Source organism: Tiliqua scincoides, chromosome 13, assembly GCF_035046505.1.
Source record: "Tiliqua scincoides isolate rTilSci1 chromosome 13, rTilSci1.hap2, whole genome shotgun sequence".
Taxonomy (NCBI): domain Eukaryota; kingdom Metazoa; phylum Chordata; class Lepidosauria; order Squamata; family Scincidae; genus Tiliqua; species Tiliqua scincoides.
Window position 1 is genome coordinate 16,158,143 of NC_089833.1, and position 13,125 is coordinate 16,171,267.

Genomic DNA, 13,125 nt, shown 5'->3' on the forward strand with positions numbered 1-13,125 from the left:
TACCCACCTTATTGTTCTAAAAGAGGCTAAGACCACCAATTCAGAAATGTGACCCAGCACCTTACGTCAGATGGTGGTTCCTTGTAGGCCACCATTCAGCATTGAGGATATAGGTGAAACAAACACCCCTCAAAAATATATGTGGACAGAATTTGGATCAGTGGGTCCATCCCTGGATGACAGCTACACAAACTGGTTGCAGTGGATTGGTCAACAACTGGGCCACTCTGGCGACAGTATGGAAATGAGATTCCCCACCTGTTCTGTTGTTGAGTCTTTGCCTTCCTGTGAGGACGGGGAGCCGTCCACTAGGTCAGGGACCAGGGTTTCACAAGAGCAGTCGAGCTGTCCAGCAAAGGATTTGGATGAGAAGTTGCACTGGCAACTTCTAAGCCCCAACACAGGGGCTTCATAGCCAGTCCTGCGAAACTTCTGCAGGCCCTGATCAGATTCTGGCCACCTCCTCCCAGGTGGAGCTCAGGGATGGGAGACCTCATGCCAACAGATGAGTGCTGCATCGTCTGTTCAGTGTCTCCACTGGGATTTGCCACCCTGGGATCCATGGGGTGATTTGGAGGGTGTGAGCTGGGAGCACACCCATCAGCATTCCATGGGTCCCATCCAAGAGCTTCAAATGGGAACTTCCAGGGATGCAGCTTCTAATGTGCTGAGTCGTGGCCCTTCATTGATCCCACAATCCATCACCCGGTTATCCTGAATCAGGCCTAAAGCCACATGTGGGAATCCACACTCCCCTGTGACTCCAAAGCTATGTGCCGGAGTTGATCGCCTGTGCAGTCACTTTGTTAATTGGCACGGCAGAACAATGGCCCTCTTTCCGCTAATTTGCAAAAGTTCCATAATTGAATTCTGAGCCGCAGCCCCTCTCTCCTCTCAGAACCCTCATCAATTACAGGCAGATATTTTTAAAGCCTTTGGAATGTCTCTTTGATCTTATTATTTCTTAATAGGGCTGACTGAGAAAGTTAATAATTAAAAGTCCATTTCCTTTTGAGTCACTGAGACTCAAGGGTCAGGAAAAAGTCTTTTCAGGGGATTCAGAAACTCATATATCCACGGCCGGCCCATCCTTGAGGCCAACTGAGGTGGTCACCTCAGGTGCCTGCCTTCATCGGCCCACTTGTCTTCCCAGCTCCACTCTCTGGATTGGAAAAGAGGAACGGAGCAGAAGAGGAACTGGAGAAGAGAGTGGTGGACTAGAGTGTAACTGACACTCTAGCTAGCCCATCACTTTCATCTCCTCTACACTTCCCTTCTGGTCTGTTTCCCTTTGCCTTTTTCAATCCAGAGAGTGGAGAGAAGAGAGGCTTGAACATCAGCAAGTAAGGGAGGGGGGTAGTTTTCAAGTTTCTTGGAAGAATATTAATACAGTACGGCTGAATCAGAGCAGACATCCATCAAATCTGACAGCCTGTTTGGGAATGAGGCTGCAGTTCGGTAGTCTTTATATAAATCAGGCCCTGTCTTTGGCATCTCCAGGTGGAATAAAAAAGGGAATATTTTCATGTGTGAATGTCAGATTGCCTAAAAGCCTCTTGCAGGCTGCTGGCGCCTTAATAGCTGCTCGTCATTCACAAGGAAGACAATGCAGAAGAGCAGAATTTGTTCTGCAGATGTGTAAGGTCTGGTCTAGAGGGTAGAGCCTTCATTTGCCTGAAGATAACCTCCGAAGGTCGCCGGTTCGAGGCCACTGGCACCGTGCGACCTTGAAGCAGCTGACAAGCTGAGATGAGTTATTCCATCTGCTCTGAGCGTGGGAAGATGGAGGCCAGAATGTTGTGACCAGATCAGAAAGAAACATCTGAATGTTGTGGTTTCTTGAAAGATAGAGCCTTCTTTCAAATTGTAAAAATCCCTACGGGGATTTAAATTGCCTGCCTATGTAAACCTCCTTGAATAAAGTCTGAGGAGAAATCTGAGGACCAAGAAAGGCGGTATAGAAATACCTGTACTATTATTATTATTGTTGTTGTTGTTGTTGTTGTTGTTGTTGTTGTTGTTGTTGTTATGTGGCCAGAGGAGATTTGGCATTCCCATTACAAACGGGTTGAAGTCAGATCAGCTTTAAAAACCCACATGTGTGTACTGGTTGCTTCTGTCCAAGGCTGGCATGGTGGTTGTTTTTCCAAGTGGGGGGGAAAGTCACTTCGGCCCATTTTAAGTACAGCTGCTGCCAGAGTTCCAAGAAAGCAAGGCTGTGTACACTCTCATTCATCAATCTGTCCAACCCCCTTTGAAAAGCACGTAGGCCTTCAGGTGCCATCACCACATCCTGTGTCAAGGAGTTCCATAGATGAATGACATGCTGGGTCAAGACATGTTTTCTTCTGTCTGTTCTGATGTGGAAAGTGACAGGTTGTATCCCCTAGTATGTCCAGGATGACCTGCCTTAATCCCTGGGAGAGCTCACAATAATCACTGAGCACAGAATCCCTGGCAAGATTCTCCCCTGGCAAGAATCAAGCTCTGGCATAGCACTTGGCTTTGTGGTCCTGTGGTGCTGGCACCCAGTGCCAAGATCAAACCATCAGTTTTGTTCTTTAGGTCAGTTTAGGTGGTGTAAGCCCAAGATCTGATGCTGAGGCAACATAAAATCAAACGCCTTAAAATGCTCTCAACGATCACCTTGAAACAAAGTTGAATTCTTTGCAAAAACAAACACATTTCCTAACTCTTGGTCTAGGACAGGGCCAGCCAAACCTCAGCTTGCCAGCCACACATAAATGGGAGGCTTTCAGAAATATATTGGCTGCGTTCCTTTTTGCATCAAAGTTAACAGAAAAAGTAAAAAAGAAATTTTCCAGCCTTTTGATTGTGATCATTTACCAGGTATCAACTGAGAGTCAACTGGATTAAAACATTAAGTGTATTGTTCCTGGTGAGTCAATATATTTAAGAATTAAAGTGCTTCTTAAACATTGCGGCTCTTAAACCTCTGAAGCTGATCGCATGTGGCTCTTATATGAAGCAAGTTTGGCCACCTCTGCTCTGTGAGAATTCTAGGAGAATTTCAGATTTCTCTCCAGCTCTTGTGATTTTTCTCATAGGGGGGAAAAAGGGACTTCGGGTTAATGGGCACAGACCATCTGCAAGTTCAGTGAGAGATTGCCTCTCTGCTTAAATACGTACTGGATAAGCCATTTGGCTGGAGGAGTCGGTTAAATATAGTTCTCCACCTCTTCCCAGGAAAGATAGGTGACACCTCTGCTCTCTCCATATGGAGCTTGGGACTCACGCTGTCATCCATGTGATACATAGTTGGTATCTCCCCCCCCCCCCGGTCCCCTTCCAAGGTATATTTTGAACCTCAGTAAAATCAGCTTGAAGGCAGGACGCAAAACAGCAGGGCTTCCTGTTTCCAGAAGAGATTATAGGAGAGACCTCCTTGGAGTCAGCATCTTTCAATCATCCCTTAAGCAAGGACACAGTTCACTCAACAGATGCTTAAAGGACTGCCAGCTTCATGTGGGTGAATGGAAAAGACATCCAGCAAATATGGGGTCTTGGGGTTCAAGTGAGGAGATGAGGATAAATGTCCTGAGGTCAAACTGTCCATCAAGCTTGCAAGCTGCTTTCCTGGCCTCCAGGATTCCTCTCCTCCTCTGTGGGCTTCTGATTTACTTTTATTTTTCACATTTTTATTCTGCCCTTTGTCCAAGGAGTGCAGGGTGGTGTACATAGTTCCTCCTCCTTTAACCCTTTGCTGTCACGGAAATAGTTGGGCATGCCATCCAAGTCTCTGAGCAGGGCCCCCCTGGGAGGTGTCCAAGGAAGTAGAACATAACTGGCAACTTGCAGTGTTTAAAAACAGCCCACTCTCTGTGAGAAGGACGGACCTTCCTGTGTGGCGGGCTACCAGAGAGGCAGGAAAAGCCTGGAGTTCTTGACTGCTGAGGTTTTCTCCATTCCTGGCTCCGATTCCAGAAGTGAGCTGTGAATGGGAGACACGTGCTTGGAGGAATGTGCTTGGGGGTCAGCACCCTTGTCCTGCAGGCTGCCTTCACTGTTAAAGTATGAGCCCCCACCCCCCCTCTTATGCATGAATGGGGTGGACACACAAACCAGCGTCTGCCATTGGATGTTTCAATGCTACCTCCTTTCTCTATCACTGAATTAGATATAGGTTATGTAGGAAGCTGCTGAGTCAGACTTTTGTCCTCCTCGGTCATTATTGTTTACACAGACCGGAAGAAGCTCTCCTGGATTTCAAACAGAGGAGGATCTTTCCCAGCTGATTTCATTTCCAGATAATTAATTTCCAGTGTTTTCTGTATTCCTTGGATTTTTTCAGACCTGAATTGGAGCTTTGTTGTGGTTGTTGTTGCTGCTGCTGCTGCTGTGAATTAATACATTTGCAGCTCCAGTATTTCCAGTGTGGACAGACAATGTGCTATTAAGGCTGTTCGGGGCTGCCATTATCTCTGAATTAAGCACGTCCTTTTTGAAACTCCGGCCTGAACAGAATTGCATGTAGTAAGCTAGCATCTCAGGGTGAGACATTTCTCCCTGGTGTGCTAGTTTTCGACAGGCAGGGAATTTCCTCTCTGCAGGGGGAGACATGCAGTGATAGGACCTTCCCCTCTAATCTGAAATGAGACAGTCCAGAATGCAACAACCTCGTTCTGCATAATGGGGAGATCGAATCTCGTTGAGTCTGACTGGGGTGTGTTGCCCTCCCGCCTCAAACTTCCCAGCTCAAGGGTTTCGTTCCCCTAAAAAGCTGCTTAGCGGCTTATGGAAACAATGAAAGTGGCATTATCTTGAGGGTCAAAGCAGATGGTTTGCATGATTGGTTTGACTCTAAGCTGGATTTCCGCTGCGGAAATTCTGATTTATTTATTTATATATTTATTTTAAAAATGTTTTGGGGCTAGTCAAGCCTGGCATACTATAATCCTCAGATTCACTATAAAGCATGTTCCTCTTTTTGTTTTAGTTTGCCTGACTTTGGATAGATAGCAGCAGCCAGAATTTATGTTCTTTGGCTAATCCCACAATATCTGGCCAAGACAGTTTTGGAGATGGGACACGTAGCTTGGAGCTACAGGACCGTCTCAGGTCATACTAGAAAAATTCAGTAGAAGGCAGTTTCATATACTCGGGGGAGAGGGGGGGAGAATGGGATGGGGTAGTGGTTTGGGAATTGAACTTACACCAGGGAAAACCCGGTTCAAATCCCTACTCAGCCATGAGACTTCCTGGGTGACCTTGGGTCAGTCACTCTCATCTACCTTGCAGGGTGGTTGTGTGGGCAAAAGGAGGAGAGGAACCAGGTGTTCCTACACGGCAAAATCTATATTAGCTTTACACTAATTCAACTGTTCAGTTTGCCCCCAAAGACTCCTGGGAATTGCAGTTTGGAGAGGGCAGCAAGAGCTGCCTGCTAGAGATCGCACACTGTATACATCAGGTGGGTTCCCCCCTGCAGGCTTCCAAGATGCTTGCATCTTACCCAAGGCTACCCATTTCACAAGCACCCCGAGGCAGAATCCTGTGCCAGCCAGGCCTGCAAACAATGGAGTTGTTTTTCCATACCTGTCACTGAATCCACTCCCCCCCTTCTCACTGCATATTTGCTCGTGTAATATTTCCATCATCAAATTGCTCTGACGCCAGGACCATGGACAGAGTTTCTGAGAAGGGCAGAGCCAGCTGTTGACATCCGTCTACTTCCAGAGGGCTTATTAGGGGCATATCAATCCCATTGATCTCCGAGAACTAGAGGGGGAAATGCAGGGAGTGGGGAGGTGATGCTTTCTCTGGGCCAACTTTCATTGCCTGGATTATGCAAAGCAGGACGAGAAAACGGCCTGATCAGGGCAACCGTCAATATTTATTATTCACATTTTTATACCACCCTTCCCCAAGGAGCTGAGGGCAGTGTACATGGTTCCTCCCCTCCTTACAACAACCCTGTGAGGTACATAAGAACATAAGAACAGCCCCACTGGATCAGGCCATAGGCCCATTAGTCCAGCTTCCTATACCTCACAGCGGCCCACCAAGTGCCCCAAGGAGCACACCAGATAACAAGAGACCTGCATCCTGGTGCCCTCCCTTGCATCGGACATAGCCCATTTCTAAAATCAGGAGGTTGCACATACACATCATGGCTTGTAACCCATAACAGATTTTTCCTCCAGAAACTTGTCCAATCCCCTTTTAAAGGCGTCCAGGCCAGTCACCATCACCACATCCTGTAGCAAGGAGTTCCACACACCAACCACACGCTGAGTAAAGGAATATTTTCTTTTGTCTGTTCTAACTCTCCCAACACTCAATTTTAGTGGATGAAGCTGACTGGACCAAGGTCTCCCAGAAAGCTTTGTGGCTGAGATGTGAACCTGGATTTTTCAGGTCTTAGTTCAACTCCTGAACCACTAGATCACCTTGGCTCTCAGAATACACAATATTGCTTATCTTTTTGTTGAGGTGATGAAACTTGGTCTGGGATCTGCCGCTTCACAACTGGGTCTCCCACAACTGAATGCTCCCCCCACATGGCTGATTTAAAAATGATGCAGTGTTAGAACAAGTACATGAGAAAGCCCTTGCTGGGTCAGGTCCAAGGCCTATCTAGCCCTGGAACTGTCTGCTTTCCCACTGAGCTGTTTCCATGAGAAGTTGGGCCCAAATGACCTCACTGGCAGGTGGCCCAGGCCTCAGTCTACCAGACCTGCATTCCAAACATGACTGTCACCTTTAGTCTGCTCGCTCACGCTAACCCCATACTTGGGGATCGCAGCCCAAGACCCAGTGTTTGTTTTTCTTCACAATTCAGTCACGTGCAAATGTCTGCGGTGAGTCAATTGAAACTTCATGGACTGAGATTTCTCTAGTTGGATGAGAGCCCCAATTCTGACAAGCTCAAAACAGCAGAAAAGTCACCTTATGTGCTCCCAAAGGATGCGGGAGAGAACCATGAGAGATTTCTGCATCGTTTCTGCAAATGCCCTCCTCCCCCTCCAAGGTTCGTCGTGCAGCGGTGTTATCGATCATTTAAGTTAATAGCCGCAAAGTGCACTGGAGAGGTTCTGGGAGTGCTCGGCAGACATTTGCAAATAGAAACGCGTCCATTAATAAAGATTGGGGCCCAAGAGCGAGGCCGTTCGTGCACAGACATGCGTTTTTGCCACCGAAGTAACTCAGCCATTGACATTCTGGTCTTTCCTGGTGTAAAACGGAATAACTTAAAGGAGGGGATATGGAACCTCAGCGAGAGAGACATTTGCTCCCCGGAGTCCCGGCAACCAAGTCCGGGCACATCACGTAGACAAGGCGCGAGGCGGAAATCGTTCAGTTGCCATCCGATTGAACGAACTGTCGAGTCGGATTTGCCTCCAAGATCAGATTGTTTCATGTTAAAAAAATGTTGAACTGGTAGAAATCTCTCTCTCTCTCTCTCTCTCTCTCTCTCTCTCTCTCTCTCTCTCTCTCTCTCTCTCACACACACACACACACACACACACACACACACACACACAGAGTTCCAGATGTCTCTCATGAATGCTGAAGGCAGGATCCATCCATGAGGCCAACTTAAACAGTTGCCTCAGACACTGGTTTGGCAGGGAGACCACCTCCACCTGCCCACTCATCTCCACTGCCCCCTCCTCCTCCCACTCCTCCCTCCTTGATTGCAAAAGAAAGAAGTTGAAGGAGTGGAAGAGGAAGTGTGGAGGGGAGGATAGTGGTGAGCAAGTACTCTTTTAAAACATCCCTTTACAAAGTCTTTCGCTCATCAGTCTGCACAAGAAAGTAGTGCAATTATTTCACAGGGGGATAAAAAATGGGGGAGATCCCTTCAAATCAGATGATTTTCACCCTTTTCCCGTCCCATGCTGATACTAGATGTTTGGGGTCTCTCCGTAGCACGCAATGAGGTGACGTCACCTGATCCCACCTTGGGATGTCACCAGGCCCCAGCTCCTGAATAACAAGTTTGGGGGTACCTTTGACTTGGCAGTCCTGCTGGTCCACCTTACAAGGTTACTGTTGAGATTTCTGAGGATAGTATGTCAACTGCTTCGGTTTTATATAAACACAGAGTGTGATTAACATGAAGACAGCAGTTTCAAAGGGAAAGCGTCATTTAGGATTCTCACCAAGGCAGAGCCTCTGAAGCCAAATCTGAAAGAAACTTCCCATTTTTAGTGACTGCTTTAATTAAGTTTCTCTTTAAGGAGGGATGGAAGTATTAATGTACTCCTCTGTCTTGTAGTCCTTTGTTTTGCTTCTCCTTTTTCTTACCCTGGTGCTGGGAAATTTATCTCAGAGTGAACCCAAGCAAGAAGAGCCCTTTGCTACCTGCTGTTTAAATGTGGTTGCATTTAATTGAACTGCAAAGAGAGAGAGAGAGAGAGAGAGAGAGAGAGAGAGAGAGAGAGAGGGGACGAGGCTCTTCCTTAATGCTCAACGAAAAATGAAATTGACATTAGAAGCGGGAGAGAAGCTGATGGTGGGTTACTATGGTTACCTCCTGTGAGGCAACCCATTCACTTCCCTGTGGTATGGTACCCTAGGGTAACAGCAGACAACCTCAAACGGGGGCTGTTATGTGAAAATCCCCTTTTCCCTTCCAAGTTGTGGTTTTATAGCTGGTTATGTATTTTGGACTAAAAGCAGGCCTAAAACTTCTCTTACAGGCCACAAAAGAGAAGTTCATTTCACAAAAGAGAAGTTCAAATCATAAGCTCACTCATTTCTCATGTTGTTGGCAACCTTCAGTCTCAAAAGACTATGGTATCGAGCTCCTTTCTCTAGGGACAAGCAAATGTCTCTATATTCTCCTAAATGTCCCCTAAAAATGTGTATTGTTTTAACCTAATCACTGTGCCTCCTGATCCATTCACTGTTATGCAAACCCATTAAACCTCAACACAGACAATCAAGTCAAGTCAAGCTCATGGGAATCACATCCCCATCCCCCAGTCAAGGAATCTGGAAGAGTAAATGGTTTTCTCAATCACTGTAAATAGTTGCTTATTGTTGTCTATTGTGTAGCTAGCAAGCCATTAAGCTACATCCTGACTCCAAAGTCCAGTAGCAACAGGAAGCAAGCTACCCCCCCTCCCCCAGAGTCAGCCTTTGCTGATAGTTTGATTTCTGGACCCTTCCACTTTTTTACATTCTCCACGTGTACCATTGTGTGTATACTGAGCATGTGCACAGCTCTGCGATACATCCGGTCATTCTAGGTCAGCTTCCAGGTCAGCCAAGCCCCTTTTAAGAGAGAACTCCGCCACATGGCTCTCTCTCTGGCTGCCCCCTGCAAGGCAAAAAGTCCTCCACGGGACTCTCCCCTTCCCTACTGCTACCCGGGACAAGTAATTATCCTGTGTTTCTAAAACTCTTTCCCTTCTTCCCCATCTATTCCTCCCTTCTTCCCCATCTTTAGTTAGCAAACTGGGTTTAGCAGATTAAGGGACCCCTAAAATCCTTCCCTACAACCTATCCTTTTCTGATTCCTTTCTCAGATGCACCAAATACATAGCACATGCAACCACCATAAAAGCTAGGTACATTTTTCAAGTACTAGAACCAAGAAATGTATCATGTTTACCTTTGTGTGTTTTGTAATAAAAATATAATCTTTTATTGAACATTATCTTTCTCCCAGTCTCCTCTTTAAGCTAAACAAGGGAATTTCTTTGCATTACGCTGTCTTGTTATCCAGCCTGCGATCCTGAGGTTTCCAAAAGGGTAATATAATAATCCCCCTTAAAACATAACAGCCTTTTTTGGTAACAGGGCTTTCCCAGAAAGCATTGCAAGCACATTGGTAAAAAGTCCATCTGGGAGGGAAAGAAAGAAAATGAAAGAGAGGAATAAAGAGAAACTAATTTTCCCCTACCCCATACCCACCCGCACCAAACCTATACCTACATGGAAAAACCTATACCTATACATAGAAAATGTTGTCTCCTGCAGATTTACTAGAAGTTGACATATCAGGAGCTTAAGATGAGCACTGGGGAAGGAACTGTGGACATGCAAAGTGTGCCTTAGACACAGAACGTCAAGTATTTAGCTGCCACTCCTCATAGCAACATACACACATGTGTGAATCTGCCCCACGGGAAAGTCTTGAGCAGATCAGTGTTCCGGGCACAGCTGAATTCCAAAGAATGCCGAAGCCTCTCCCCTTTGCAAGCAATTATCTCCCTGATGCCAACTGGCTCTTGGAGAAGGGCAAGGAGAAGAAAGGAGAGAGAAATCTTTTATGGCCTTTGAGCCGGAAGAGGGGGAAATAGAGCAGCTGTATTTTTCAAGAAACCAACCTGTTTGCTCTGCCTTATTAAAGACAGAAAAGGCGGCTTTGAATTCATCGCCCACAAAAGGTTTGAAGGTCAAGCAGGCCCGGAGTCTCGAAAGGTTAAGGGGATGTGATTGACGGAGGCAGCTCCGAAAGCAGAGTGCGTTGGATTCCACAAGGAGGGCGGGCGGGTTCATCTCAAGAGCCTCCTTGCCTTGTGTGTGAGAGGGAGCTGAGGGTTTTCCTTTACAGCTGGAACTGGATCAAAGTAGATCATATTCGTGACTCCAAACTGTTGCTGATGGTTCCTACCGTGCAGTTGCTGCTTGCGTTGCCTCTGTGAAAGGCCAGGCCAGGAGGCCTCAGGGTGAGAAGGGCTGTGTGAGAGATCCAAGCCTAACCAGTACTGGTGCAGGAAGCCACTCAGCCCACACTGGGAAGGAGCAGGCTGGAGGTCTCCTCCGGGTAAGGGGACATTTGTCCCTGTACCCCATTAAAGCTCCAGTCTGCACAATGGGGTTACTTTGTTCTGTGCCAAGTAGCACAGAAATGCTGCTGCCTGCTAAATGGCTGTTGCAAGTTCAAGAAGCCCCATGTTCGGCATTCAAGCCTGGGTGGGGGAATTTTGGAAGCCTGGGTGGGGTGGGTAGCATTCAGCGTGTGCCAGAGCTTGCTGATCTCACCCCCCCCTCCTGGGCCCAATCTGCCCCATCTCCACCGCCCCATTACACACCCTCCCAGGCCTCCACAAGCCCCTATGCTGTTCCCACCAGGCATGCAATCTGGATCCAGCGCCAGTGGGACGGTGCATACCTTCTCACAGGCACTGCTCACATTTGCGACACCCTAGGCTGGCACAGTGATTACTGCACCGGCACAAACCAAAGATGAGATTGCGCTACCAGAGAAACCTCTTTTGGTTTTGGAACCAAAATTGCCCAGATAATCCCATCTGGCGTGCTCCATTGGGCCTTGTAGATACATTCCAGGATGGTGACAAATCAACGTGAGATGCTTCACTTCGGTCATTTCAGTATGTCCGGCTGTTGAAGGCAGAGTCTGAAAAAAGTTGGCAACCTCAGCTTTTTTGTCCGTCATGCACATGAAGTTGTAGGGTTAATTCTTAGATGGTTTTGATAGTATTGGCAAGGAGAATAAAACTCTAGCAAAATTCACAAGTAGGCAAAATATATATATATATATTACTGTACATTATGTAACAGCACATTCATTTTCTAGAGCTATACACTTTATATAACATTTTTCTCCATAGTGAGGTTTTAGCCAGGGAGGGGATTATGGAACAGGAGGATTGAGAGAGAGAGAGAGAGAGAGAGAAAATCATCTTGTAATTGACTAGGTCTGCATGGTTTAGCTACAAATTATTTCATGTCAATCTAGGCAGTAATTTAAAAAATACATATGTATATATATATTATCTAGTCTCTGAGACTGGACTGTACAGTTATATAATATAGTTTAAAAAGCAATAATTTACTTCAAGACTTTTTTTTTTTTTTACAAATATTTACTGTGATATACATTTAGAAAGTCATTTCCAGAGGAACACACCCTCCCTCCCACAAGCAGCAATATTTCATCCTTTTTTGTTTTAATATTTATTTTTAAAAACCCTTTACAAGCCATTTTAAAAAATATATAATACGCTCAGTCAGAAGACTCCACTCTACCTCCTTTCGCCTCCAAAGTGTTGGTTCTGCTGAGTCAAGGAAAGGGGGCCGAATCAATTGGAACCCAAAGGCAGACCAGTTGGGGGGCTGGCGTGCCAGGAAGGCAATTGACCTTTGATTCGGCTTGAACACAAAAGTGTGAGGCCAAAGCCCTGCCGGGAAATAGGTTTTTGTGCATTAATACTGATCCCTAGATACACGTCAGGTCCTTTCACAGTTGAACTTGCTGGGGTTCTGAAGCATCTTAGAATCATAGAGTTGGAAAGGACTCACAAGGCCATCTAGTCTGACCCCCTGCCTGTAGCAGGAAGTTCTAGAGCAATGTGTCTCCATGTTTGTCTCCCACCATACCACTCTGCATGGCCCACCTATTAGAAGTACCCCCAGAAGTAACGTGCAATGACATCATCGCCAGTTTCTTCCAGGAAGGGAGGCCAGATATGACATGACAAACACTGGTTAAGAGCCTCAGGTGGACAGGAGGCTTTTCTGAGCGTGCAAAAAGTGCACACTGGTGCTCTGTCAGCTAAGCTGAGCTTTCTACCCCTGTTTGTCCCTTGAGCCTCTGGTCTCGCTGCTGGGCTGTAGGTGTCGGAGGGTCCTGTGTGTTCTACCGGACACCACTTCAAGTACTAACAGTGGCACAAGGTTGAGAAACGCTGTCCTAAAGCATCTCCAGCAGGTGCCTGAAGATCTCCAGTGAGGGAGAACCCACCACTTCCTGTATGCTACAGGTGTACACTGGTTTGATAGGGAGTCCTTTGCCCCTTCCAAAGAGACACAGAGAAGAGTGGTTCCCTGTGTGCAGGTGTGAGGACAGTGTCTCAGGGGTGAGGCACCTGCTTGGTATACAGGCAGCCTCAGGTTTGATCCCTGGCATCTCCAGGTAGGGCAATGAACCTGTGACCGAATGCATTCACACCGTCCCTGCAAATAAAACCAGAAGCCCTGAAATTCCAGGGCTTGGGGATACGTGCAAGGAGCACAGTCAGGAGCGGAGCGATCAGTTTCTCCCTCAAGCAAGTGGGAAGCAGATCACTGCAGGTTGCAAGCAGGTGAAAGGCACCCCGAATCCGCCTCCCCCTCGGACCCCTTGCAAGCTGGCACTGCATCCGCTGGGCTCACGGATGAGCCATCAGCGACATTAAGATTCCTTCT